The sequence below is a fragment of the Ailuropoda melanoleuca genome, chromosome 3 (genome assembly GCF_002007445.2).
Source record: "Ailuropoda melanoleuca isolate Jingjing chromosome 3, ASM200744v2, whole genome shotgun sequence".
Taxonomy (NCBI): domain Eukaryota; kingdom Metazoa; phylum Chordata; class Mammalia; order Carnivora; family Ursidae; genus Ailuropoda; species Ailuropoda melanoleuca.
In genome coordinates, this window is record NC_048220.1 from 48,027,320 (window position 1) to 48,041,356 (window position 14,037).

Below are 14,037 nucleotides of genomic sequence, written 5' to 3' on the forward strand. Positions count from 1 at the left end.
AAACAGTATGGAGGTCCCTTAAAAAGTTAAAAATTGAGCTACCATATGATCCAGCCATTGCACTACTGGGTATTTACCCCAAAGATACAGACGTAGTAAAGAGAAGGGCCATGATATGCACCCCAATGTTCATAGCAGCATTGTCCACAATAGCTAAATTGTGGAAGGAGCCGAGATGCCCTTCAACAGATGACTGGATTAAGAAGATGTGGTCCATATATACAATGGAATATTACTCAGCCATCAGAAAGAATGATTACACGACATTTACAGCAACATGGACGGGACTGGAGGAGATTATGCTAAGTGAAATAAGTCAAGCAGAGAAAGACAATTATCATATGGTTTCACTAATTTACGGAACATAAGAAATAGCAGGAAGATCGGTAGGAGAAGGAAGGGAAGAATGAAGAGGGGGGGTAAACAGAAGGGGGAATGAACCATGAGAGACTATGGACTCTGGGAAACAAACTGAGGGCTTCAGAGGGGAGGGAGGTGGAGGATTGGGATAGACTGGTGATGGGTATTAAGGAGGGCACGTATTGCATGGTGCACTGGGTGTTATACGCAAATAACGAATCATGGAACATTACATCAAAAACTAAGGATGTACTGTATGGTGACTAACATAACATAATAAAAATAATTTTAAAAAAAGAAGTATTAGTCCACATTAAAGATGGTGGGGAAAAAAACAGAAAAATAAGTCAAGTTTTCCAAGCTCATGGAGCAGGTGAGCAGTGGAGCTATAGACTTCTAACCTGTGCCACTGGACCCTAAGCCCAGTCTCTGTCCACAGCAGCTCTCTTGGCCAGGTTCCTGGTTCAACACATAAAAGGCCGTGTTACCCATTATTATTAATACTGCAACTGAGGAAAAATATTTGCCTCCCAATTTCGGGATATGAGGCAGACAGGGATGTGAAATGATCTGTAATCTAAGGATGTGAAATAAAGTGTGCTAAGCTTGTCTTTTGAGCCCTTAGGCTGTCTTCCAGTACCCTAAGCTCCTTCCACTGTTCCAGCTCCAAATATACTAAATCACATTGTCCAGGGTTGTGGTCTGAGAACTTGTATTAAAAAACAACAACAACAACAACAACACAAAAGACAAAATGGAAAGGTAAATTAATTTCTTCCATAAGAAAACAGACTTACAACATAAAGATACCATTTTCCCCTAAGTTAACCTTTATGTTATTACCTCAAAACAATACTTGAAGAAAAAAATTCTTAGAAGTGAATCACTGATTCCAAAGTTTGCTGAGAAAAACTAAGAAGTACGAACAGGCCAGAGAAAAAGGAACACGGTAGGGGGATTTTTCTTAAAGATTTTTTTTTTTAAAGATTTTATTTATTTATTCGACAGAGATAGAGACAGCCAGCGAGAGAGGGAACACAAGCAGGGGGAGTGGGAGAGGAAGAAGCAGGCTCATAGCTGAGGAGCCTGATGTAGGGCTCGATCCCAGCACGCCGGGATCACGCCCTGAGCCGAAGGCAGACGCTTAACCGCTGTGCCACCCAGGCGCCCCATCTTAGAGATTTTTTAGAACATATTCTGAAGAAGCTAGCTCCCTCCATTTTGCAGCTCTGGCACCTCCCTCACACACAGGCCTAAGGTGATCTACAGTCAATCTGTCTGTCTTCATCAAGTCAGCCTCACATTTTTGAAGAGACAAAAGCCTCACTGTGAACAGAGCACGAGGAGCCAGACTTAAGAAGAATGACTTAGTTCTGAATGACACTGGCGAGACAATGGCTAAAAAGATTGAGAAAGACACATGTTGATTGAGGGTGTGTGGAGATGCTGGTATGTATTTATCCTCAGATATATTTGTATGAAATACTTCATATACAAAAGTCTTTCTTCTTGAAAATCTATTTTCTAATCCTTCAACAATGTCATTTCTTTTTTTACTTCTGAGCCCACCTGGTTTTCAAACGCTTCCAATTACCCATATTTCTCCATTTTTAGGAGCAGCAGGGCCTTCAGGGGGGAATGGGGTACAGGAAGTCATTTCCTCAGTATAGTGTTTGTAAAGCACATATTTCCAAGTATTAAGCCGAGTGGCCCAAGTCCAGACCTTCATGGTATGTGGCTATAGTCCCACTGTAATTATTAAGAGCTCCTCTCATAAATGTCCTGATTTGTGTGGCAAACTATACAATCACCCTATGTGTAAGGCAAGAGCTACTTATATTTTACTGTAGGAGGAGGATAATTTTGCCTAGATGACCTTGAATTCCTCTCTAAGATACAGAAGAGGGTCCCACACACCCCAAACTCCCTCAGCTTGAACTTGCTTGGGTTGACTCGAGGGCTTTCTGGGATGCAGGCCTGAGATAGAGCTGAGTCCTCATAAACAAGATGCGGTCCCTGAGTGTTCCTCAGGGGGAAATGCACCACCTCTAAGCTGCCATTCGGTTCCAGTTTTAGATAAACGGGTGTGGAAGAAGCCTAATCTTCCCATGGGTAAGAAGAAAAGTGGAGATACTAGGAGAAATGCTTTTTATGATTAGAAATACCTCCTCCATTTGTTTGCAATATGAAGGAAGGGAAAAGGAAAAAAAGAGAGATCCATTTAAAGCCACCAATGACTCCAGGGTCCTCTCCCTCCCCAGTCCCCAGGCACTCATCTCTGTGAGAGAGGCTTTGATGGGAAGGCTGTTCTGGAAAAGACACTGGTCTCAGAGCTGCTGTTCAGAGCTCCTGTGACGTGGCAGTTTCTATAGAGACAAGTCTCTTTCCTAGGAGAGCTCTGTAAGCAGGATACACAAAACCCTAGCAACCAGTTGAAGTCTTTTTTTTTTTTTAATATGAGGATTTTCTGTACTTGAATTCAAAAGGCTCTCTCTTCCCTGAAAAGGCAGTTCTGTAGCAAGCAGGAAAGGGTGGGCTAGTTTGCCTGGGGGCTGAGAATGTGGAAATAAGATTAGAAGGTTGTAGGTGGACTAGGGTAGGGAGAGGAAGGAAGAGAGGTTGCTCCTTATTGTGCCGGGGTGGTTGGTTTCAGCCTGATTTCATCTTCCAGCCTGCCCTATGGGAGCCCATCCCCACTGCCATGAATCCATGAAATGATACCCCTAGGGAGAAAACAAAACTGTGATTGCCTTAGCAACCTCGTTGTCTTCCCTTTCACCTGCCAATTCCAGGCATTTTTAGCAGTGAGAAGTCAAGTGCTCAGGGGGTACAAATTTGAGAGCTGTGCAACACAGGGAACCTGCTTACTTGGCATTTAGTAAATGCTCCATTTAGCTGACGTTTAGCAGCTCCATTTAGATGCTCTTCCCATCAAATCAGCACAAACATCACTTCTTAAGGGAAGGTTTCTTTCTTAATAAGGGACTGCATTTGGCTACACGTAAAGGGACCCAGCTGAGGAGTTGAACCAAATAGGGATTATTTTTCACCTAAGAAGAAATCCAGAAGGGGGCAGTTCAGGGGCCTGCCAGCTCCACACTGTCATCCAGGTCCATGCTCCCTCGGTCTTTGCCTGGCCATTCTTGAAATGTTTCAGCCTCACGGTTCCTCTGTGGTAAAAGATGGCTGTTCCAACTCCAATCATCATTGCAGGAAAGAGGAAGAAGGATCAAAAATAATCAGGAAGGGGCGGTGCCCACATTGAGGAGCAAGACCTTTCCCAGTAGATTTCTACTTCTGCCTCACTGAGCAGAACTGAATCCTGTGGCTCCAACCTTAAGGGAGGCTGGGATATCTGGAGTTTTTAATTGTTTCTTAGCTAAGCAAACTGCCACCATAAAGAATGGCTGTTTAAGAGCAAAGCTAAGAATAAGTGTGGTCGAACAGCTATTGGCAGATGCGACACCGTCTCTGATCATCTCTCCACACCTACCACCTCCAGGTTGGATTACCTCTCCCTGCTCTATGCCCTCATATAGTGGTGTGCTGAAAAATGTTTAACAACCAGCTCCCTGGGATAAAAAGGGGCACTAATTGGTAATATTTGCTGATTTCTGTGGTAGAAATATCTCCATCATGGCCAATTTCAAGTTACCAATATGATATCACTGAATACAGAGTTGGGAAGAGACACACAGCAATGCATTATTCTATCTAGTATTGCAAATACAAAAGACACAATCTCAAGAGCAAAAATAATACTGAAATGTAAAACAATTAGGGTCTCCATCTCTGCTCTACAGATATACATTAGAAATCGAGAAGCATGGTAGAGGATTCCTAGCTTAGGGAGCTCAGCCCCACAAATTCTAGCTTTACATTTAGATCATGACCCATGGGACATCTCTTAGAAGATTAATATGTGGTTGCCATTTCAACGTAACCCAAGCCTTGCTCACACCTCAGGAGCCCACTGCTTCAGTCTCTAACACTCAAGCAGGAATGAGACTGGAGAAAACTGGCACCTCTGTCCCCAACTCTTTGGAGATAGTGTAGCACTGAAATGTGGTAAGGAAGGAAAATGGGAGAATGGAGTGGAAGATTACCGAACTGTGTTAGTACGTACACATGGCTGGCACCACAGCTGGTAAAAGGAGAAGCTACAATGTTTTCTGCATGTATCTCTGTATTGGAATCTGACCCTGTGATTCTGAACACTCACAAGTTTTATGAGTCCTGCCTTCAGTCAATTAGCTGGAAAGCTGTTTTTCATTTTCTGCTGTTAAAGCCAAACTACATGAGGCATGGGTTTCAGGGTTTATTGCCTGTACACATTAACAAGTTTTCTCCTCCAAAATGAGATACAAACGTTTCTAAGTAGACAGAGGATGAGCCTACCTGTGATGCTGCCTTTTGGACTAATCACTGTAGACTGGACCATTTTGGATGCACTCAATAAACCTTGAAATGTAGCATACTGCATGCTCACCTAAGATGGTGAGCAAGATTGGTTTCTTTGTGAAACCAAGAGCAAGATGTAACCAGTAGCCTCATTCTCAGGCTGTGAGAACACTCAATTTATCAAAATGACATCAGGCAGAGCCAACTACTTGATTTAGTAGAAACATTTATTCTTGGGCTCTTTCAGAGACTGGAGGGCTCTAAAAAGAAGTATGGAGTTAGTTCCAGGTCCTGATGTAGAGCAAATGAAGTCCACATTTATTTTGAAGGGGCCATTATCCAAGCCTGGGGTTTTAGCTTGCATGGAAACCTCTCGGGAACTGCTGTTGGACATCAGCTTGAAGTGCCTAAGGAAGTGTACAATATTTGGTTTTTGCAGGCTAATAGACAACACCATCCCTCTAGTGGTACAAACCTGAATTGCAGGCCCAGTGCCTTCGAAGGACCACTTAGCAAAAGGAGCTATGTCTTGCAAATTGAAATATTGTAATAAGTTAGATTTTTATAGGACTTACAACTTTAAAAGTTCTTTCACATGCACTCTCTTTTGACTCTCACAACCATTCTGAGAAAAACAGCTGGCATTTCATTTTACAGATGAGGTTATAAAGGTAAGCTATTTATTCAAGACCATGAGTTATTAATAGACTCAGGTCTCCTGACTTTAAATTTCAGCCTCTTTCTACCACATTGTCCTTCTTTTCTCTTCTAAACATCAAAATTAACTTGCTCTATGTCCTGACTAGGTCTGAGAAGTAACTACAATGTGAAAATGATTATGACTGTTCCTTGTCCAGTCAATATATTGCCCTGCCCTATGTAACAGTTCAGAAAACAGTGGTTTTACAGGGAAATGTCTTTAAAAAAAAAAAAAGATTTTATTTATTTGAGAGAGAGAGCAGGAAAGCAAATGGGCAGGGGGGAAGGAGCAGATGAAGAGGGAGAAGCAGGCTCCATGCTGAGCAAGGAGCCCAACGTGGGGCTCAATCCCAGGACCTTGGGATCATGATCTGAGCTGAAGGTAGATGCTTAACCGACTGAGCCACCCAGGTGCCCCTACAGGGAAATACTTTAATCTTAAGAGATTAATAGTGAAAATTTCAGGTGCTACTGAAGGCAAGTAGAGGAGTGGTTTCCAACTTGAGTGCTCAAACCTTGGAAACAGCTTCCTATTTTTATCCTGAGCAGTACTGGAGTGGGAAGGAAATAAAGTTCCAAAGTCCCGCAATTGTACCAAAAAGAATAAGATACCTAGGAATTGACTTAACCAAGGAGGTGAAAGACCTGCACTCTGAAAACTATAAATGATGAAAGAAATTGAAGATGACACAAACAAATGGGAAGGTATACCATGTTCATGGGCTGAAGGAATTAATATTTTTAAAATGTCCATACTACGCAAAGCAGCCTACAGGTCCAATGCTGCAATCCCTACCAAATACCAGTAGTATTTTTCACAGAACTAGAACAATACATACCAAAATTTGTATGAAACCATAAAAGATCCTGAATAGCCAAAATTACCTTGAGAAAGAACAAAGCTGGAGTATCACAATCCCAGATTTCAAGATACACTACAAACCTATAGTAATAAAAACAGTATGGTACTAGTACAAAAATAGACACATAGCTCAATGGAATCCAGAGCCCCACAATAAACCAATACTTATATGGTCAATTAATGAACAACAAAGGAGGCAAGAATATAACAGTGGGGAAAAGACAGTCTCTTCAACAAATGGTGTTAGGAAAACTGGACAGCTACATGCCAAAGAATGAAACTGGATGAAACTGGACCACTTTCTTACACTGCACACAAGAATAAACTTAAAATGGATTAAAGACCTAAGTGTAAGACCTGAAACCATAAAACTTTTAGAAGAGGCAGTCATCTCTTTGACATACACCTTAGCAACATTTTTCTAGATGTGTCCTTTCATGGAAGAGAAACAAAAGCAAAAATAAACGACTGAGAAATCCTCTGCAGAGTGAAGGAAATCAATAAAACAAAAAGAAAACCTAGTGAATAGGAGAAGATATTTGCAAAGGACATATCCAATAAGAGATTCATATCCAAAATATATAAAGAACTTATACCACTCAACCCAAAAAACCCAGACAATCCAATTTAAAAAATGGGCAGAGGATGTGAAAGGACACTTCTCCAAAGAAGACATACAGATGGCCAACAGACACATGAAAAGATGCTCAACATCACTCATCATCAGGGAAATGCAAATCAAAACCAAAATGAGTTATCACCTCTTACCTGTCAGAATGGTTAAAATCAAAAACATAAGAAACAACAAGTGTTGGAGAGGGTGTGGAGAAAAAATGCTCATGCACTGTTGGCGGGAGAGCAAACTGGTGCAGCCACTGTGGAAAACAGTAGGGAGGTTCTTCAAAAACTTAAAATAGAAATACCATATGATCCAGGAATTCCACTAGTGGGTCTTTACCCAGAGAAAACAAAAATACTAATCTGCAAAGATACATGAACCCCTATGTTTACTGCAACGTTATTTACAATAGCCAAGATATGGAGGCAAACTAAGTGTCCCTCAATAGGCAACTGCATAAAGAAAATGTGAGATATTTATCTACATATCTAGATATCTAGAGAGATATATATTTTTACACATACATACATACAATGGAGTATTAGTCATAAAAAGGAATGAGATCTTGCCATTTCTGACAACATGGATGGACTTAAAGGATATTATGCTAAGTGAAATAAGTCGGAAAAAGACAAATACATTATATGTGGAATCTAAAAAACAAAATGAACAAGCAAACCGAAAAAAAAAAGGCAGAAACAGATCCAAAGAATGTTTTTGCTACATTCCACTGCCCTAAAATAAAATCTATGGATGTTAAGTATCCCCACGGCAGGTAGATGCACAGACACATAACACAGACTTACACATAACACAGGCACACACACAACACACATACCTACAGGCTCCTTTCTAAATGGATTTTCATCTCCTGCAGTTCCTGCCACAGGCCTTGTCTTTCCCATGACACAGAAGAGAGTGGAGAAGAAAGTGACCAAACGGAAACATGGGCCCCTTCTGCACAGATTCATCTAGTGCTCAGGGCTGTACCACCAGAGGCCTGCCACTTTCACCAGGGCCCAGGCACCAGCTACTCCTCAGCAGAGAACAAGTACTAGAGTGGGAGGGCCTAGCCAGCTCCCTGGAAGGGGAGTCTTTCCTTACCATGGAATTGCTCTTCTTATTTTTATGTGCACAGTAAATCATTGCCCGCAGCTTTGGATGCATTTACTCTTTTCCAAGTAATTGGGTGCTTTTCAACATTGAGATGCCAAACTATGGATTCCCAGAAAAGACCCTGGGTAAACCTGGGCAGGCTGTCCTCAGCTTGGTTCCCTAATTCTGCAGGAAACTCTCCCAGAGGAGAGAGGAGAGAGCCTGGGCATTCAGTCACTGGCATCTGAGGATTCAGTCACTGGCTGAGGATTCAGTCACTGGCATATGCCAAGGCCACTGTCAGTGCTAACCCAGGGGGATGGATGCACTGTACATGTACGGTTGGGTGTGGGGGGGGTGCTTCGCATACTCTGGTCTGACTTATATTCCTTGAATCTCTATCACTCATCTCATACATCCCTGGACCAGCCCATAAGGTATGTGCTTTGGGCAGTGCAAAAAGGGTCAGAGGGAAGGGAGCTGAATTCTGAAGAGGAGAAGAAATACGAAAACACTGTGAAGAAGAAAGATGTGGGCAGTGGCTTGAAAGGAGAGAGATCAAGAGAAATAAATTCTCCTTCAATTACCAGAGGTACTAAATGGAAGGGCTTGTCCTTGCAGCAAGGCAGCAGGAACTAGTCAAGACAGAGACATCTATGCCTGTCTACAGTCCAGAATAGAGGGTCGGGGTTTTCTGTTTTCCTAGATAAGCAAGAGGGAAACCCTGACAGCTTGCTTGACTTCATCAAATGCTTTTTCTGATTAAAGACTAGAAGTTCCCTGGGTTCTAGATCTACCAAACACATATGGTAGATGAGACGCACAAATATTTATCTGAATTTAAAGGGAGTATGGGAGATGTGGTCCTAAGGTCCCAACCCAGCAGGCATCCGGACTGGTGCTTACCGCTCTGTTGAAGACACTGAAGGCCTGGAATATGACAAGGGAAGGGAGTGCAAGCATGAATTCCAGGGCAGAAGCTGAGAGAGTTGGGAATCACCAGCTGATGTTACAAATAACAGTACTTCGGGTGCAATCACTGTCTGCTAGGAGCTGCAAAGGAAAGAAAAACACATCTCTGAAGCTCATGCTGACCCAGGGATGGTGCCCTGAATAGGCCTAGTGAGAAGGGAAGGGAAGAACAACCAAACGCACGTGAGATAAAATGGCCTTGTGGCCTGACTCTAAGCGCCCCACCCCCTGTCAGGTTCCTGGTCTTGGGCTGATGGCTAAGCTCTTCCAAGGAAGATAATGATCCTTCTGGGTAAGAGGCCAGCTTGTGGGAGGTGCAGAAGAGATTCTATCCCTCAGTTAGGTGCCCCGACGCCTACTCTGAGTAGGCGCCAGAGTGCACAGGCTTACTTGGATGAGGGCAAAACCTTGGCTGGATCATGGCAATTTTTCTAGACTCAGCCAACAAAACCAGAGGGAGCCCTGAAGGTCTCAACTGAGAAAAAGAATCTTTTCCTTGTGCTTAGTTACTCCTTTATTCTAAGGCACAGTATTTCTCTCAAGAAGACAGAATCTAGAAAATAATCTTTATTGAAGACCATAAAATTAGAATGCAACTGTGGGTTCCCAAGCCCATCCTCATTTTACAGTTGAGGAAACAGAGATCAAGTCCCCACAGTTAGTGCCAGAGTTAGAAGGAGAGCCTAGATTTCCTTGTTTTCGTATTAGCCTCTGTGCACCCCGCCCAGCTACCTCTACTTTGTGCCCCCTGTAGGAATTTCCAGTCATCCACCAGTCTCTGTGAACTAAGAATTTTTTTAATGGACTATTTTTTAAGAGCAGTTTTGGGTCTACCTCAAAATTGAGTGGAAGGTACAGATATTTCTCTCACACACACACAGCCTCCTCCATTATCAACATTCCCCCCAACCCCGCCCCAGAGTGGTCCATTTTTGACAAATACTGAACCTACATTGACACATCATTGCATTGTCACCCAAAGTCCATAGCTTACATTAGGTTTCACTCTCGGCAGTGTATTTTTATATCATCATACAGACTAGTTTCACTGCCCTAAAAACCACCGCACAGAGAATTTTCATGACAACTCCTATAACAAAGAACCAATCATAGGGCTTAGCTTCTGTCAGTATGGGATTCATCTCTGATGCACATTGTTTGGGTGCTCACTGGCTTGAAGACATTCCTCTCCCCCACATTCCTTGTTGGCACCTTGGATGGAAGTGTTTCAGATATGCTGGCCCAGGATAAGGATACAAGCATGTCAGTCTGACAGACAGGATCAAGGCAGGACCAAGCTGTTATATAGAGTTGTCACTGTAGATAAAGTTTGTCTTTAAAAGCTCCTACTTCCACCCCCACAATACCTGTGTACGTACACATGCACACATGCACGCACGCACTCGTGTCCCTTCTATTCCCTTCTTCTAGTACAGTCAGCTGCTCTCTGTGCTTCCTAAGGATCTTAGTACCCTTTTGCAACATCTTCTGTTCTATCAAAAAAAAAAGTTTCTGGGAGGGGATCCAATGCCAATTACTTGCTATTCAGTGTCGACTGAAGCCATCACAGTTTCCTTCCCAGGGGTGTGTGCACCATGGACCTTGGTTCTCCTTGTAAAATGAAAAGTTTTTGTGTTTTAAAAATTTCCGATACCTAAAAGGAGGTGGGAATAAGAAGGTCCTTTCCTTGGTCCTTGAAATCACCCCAAATACTATCTGCTGCTTCTGCTTTGTATACTACAGGTTCTGGCCTCCCTTCAGCCAGAGACAATAACGAAGAGCCAATATAGGATATAAACAGAAAAGGGGATTTGAAACAGAAATGGTCATTTGGAGCAAAAACTAAAATTTAATTTTTCCAAAATACAAAGCAGGTTAAGAATAAGGCCCTGGATCTCATGCTGTGGTGTAGATGTGCTGGTGTTAGAGGAAAGAGCACTGGAAAGACCTGGATCACAGTCCTGGGTCTACATGAAAGTAGCTGGGTGACTTTGCAAGTCACAGTACTTCTCTGAGCCTTGATTCTTCCTCTCTAAAATGTGTGGGTTGGATTAAATGGTTTCTGCAATTCCTTCTAGCTCCAACATTATTCAGTTCTATAGTTCAGAGGAGGAACTAAAAGGAAACCAGATGAATCCAGGTTGCCAGGCTCCCCACATCCTTTGCTTTTGACAAAGATGACTGAAGTGGTTTGAAGAAGCTATTTTCACCAAACCTCGCTCTGCCCTATCATCACAGGAAGAAGGTGTTAATGCCCAGCAGATTGCAAATACACTGTGACAAAGAACCCAGCTCCATTTAAAAAAGAAAGCATATTGATTTTTGGAATAGCCATCTCCTAGTGTATGTAACTTTGAGCCAAACCAAGGAAATTTATGAGGTTTCAGCTTAAACTTATAAAATTTTTAAATCAGTAAATGCTGCCTGGAAGAACCTGGCCATTATGGTATCTCAAAGAGGCAGATACAAGAAGAGTTATGTTGGTATTAGTTACAAGAGACAAAAGCAAGTGCCTGGGGAAGCTGGGTTGTTGTATCTGGTGGAAAGCACACTAGCCTTGGAACTGAAGTTCAGACTCCTAGATATAAGTTCTGGCTCTGATGCCTATCACAGGTAAGCTTTATCACTAAGACAGGGACTATACCTGTCTTGCTGAATATTCCAAGCAATGTAGGGCATATAGTAGGGACTCAATAAATATTTTTTGAATTAAAATTTTGCCATGTCACATAATCACTGACCCTCAGCTTTATCTACTTGCTCTTTTGTTTGATTCTTTCTTCAGTCTCCCTTTCACCAATTCTTAACCTAGGTCATCATTTTCTTTGCCTAGATTGTTGTAATAGGGTCCTAACATCGTCACTGCCTCTGGTCTTGCATCCATCTAGCCTATTCTCCAAACTGCAACTAGAGTATCTTTCTGAAATCAAAGTCTGATCACGTTACTCCATATTTGAAAATCAGTCCTCTAAATTGTCAAATTTATTGGCTTAACATTGTTCATAATACACTCTTACTTTGTTTTAATGTCTGTAGGATCTATAATGATGTCTCCTTACTTAGTAGCCCAACATGTGGTATTCAGTAAACATTCCGTATGTACTTGAGAAGTATATATTCTAAAGTTGTTTGTTGCAATGTTCAATAACGTCAAGTTGTCTGATCATATTGTTCAAGCTTGTTTCCTTAATGACTTTTTTGATCTACTTGTTCTATAAGTTACTGAGTTATATTAAAATATGTATGTATGTATGTATGTTATGTATTTAGTAGGCTCCACACCCAGCATGGAGCCCAACACGGGGCTCAAACACACGACCCTGAGATCAAGACCTAAGCTGAGATCAAGAGTTGGATGCTTAACTGATTGAGCCACCCAGGTGCCCCTAAAATCTTCATTTATGATAATGCATTTTTATCTATTTCTCCTTTTAGTCTATCAACTTTTGCTTTACATATTTTAAAATTGTTAAGTTCATACAATTTAGAATCTTCCTGTTGAATTGACCTTTTTGTCATAATGAAAATTAAAGTTTTTTTTTTTTTACTGAAGCTTGGCTAGAGTTATTAATTTTATTTATCTTTTCAGCACCATATACCTAGTAATACTTCCTTACTAAAGTTTTTCTTTTATCTGAAATTAGTATACCCACACCCACATTTGCTTTGTATACTGTATCTTTTTCCATTTACTTCGAATCTATATCCTTGTAAAATAATTATATATATTATATATACACACATATATGTATATTATATATCTATATAATATATATAGATATATAGATATAGATATATACTACATATAGTATATATCTAACCCTGGTTTCTGACATGTTAGTCCTAAAATTCTTATAATCTCTTGAGTAATAGGAGTGCTAGGAATATCTTCTGTTGTAATATTGGTCTTTTTACCTCAGTTCCTAACAAAGAGTTGCAAAATCCCTTGGGATTTCTTGGGTGATACCAATGTCTTTTGTTCTAATAAGGTGACTTTTGGTGGACTTCTGGGTAGGGACTGGTCACCAGAAAGATCAGCCATGATTAGAAGCTTGGAACTTTCAGCCTCACTCCTTATCTTCCAGAGAAGGGAGATGGGCTGGAGATTGAGTTAATAATTGCTCATGACTATGTGATGAAGTCTCCACAAAACTCCCTTAAGTATAGGTAGGGTTCAGAGAGCTTCTAGGGTTGATAAATACATCCACGTGCTGGGAGGGTGGTGCCATCCAACTCCATAGGGACAAAAGCTCTTGCATTTACCCTACGTATCTCTATTTGACTGTTCATCTGTATCCTGGGTCATATCCTTTATACAATATAATAAACTAGTAAATATATGTGTTGCCCAATTTCTGTGAGTCATTACAGCAAATTATTAAATCTGAGGAAGGCTTTGTGGGAGCTCCAGAATGTAGCGAAGTTGGACAGAAGCATGGGTAACCTGGGAACCCACTACTTGCCATTGGCATCTGAAGTGGGGGCAAGTCTTGTGGGACTGAGCCCTTAATTTGAAGGATCTGATGCAATTAGGTAGAGAGTGTAAGAATTTAGTTGAATTATAGAACCCCCAGATGGTGTTGGAGAATTGGTGTGGGGGAAAAAAATCTATACATTAGGTGGCCAAGTGTACAGTGAGTAGAGGAAATAGGGTTTTTCTGTCTCCCTTTCAATCCTTATATGTAAGTTTCTCTTTTAGAAATAGCATTTGTTTTTTATTTTTATTTATTTATTTTTTAAAGATTTATTTATTTATGCGACAGAGATAGAGACAGCCAGCGAGAGAGGGAACACAAGCAGGGGGAGTGGGAGAGGAAGAAGCAGGCTCATAGCGGAGGAGCCTGATATGGGGCTCGATCCCATAACGCCAGGATCACGCCCTGAGCCGAAGGCAGACGCCTAACTGCCGTGCCACCCAGGCGCCCATTTTTTATTTTTAAATAAATATTGAAAATCTTTGTCTTTATTTTTTTTATTATATTATGTTAATCACCATACAGTACATCCCCGGATTCCGATGTAAAGTTTG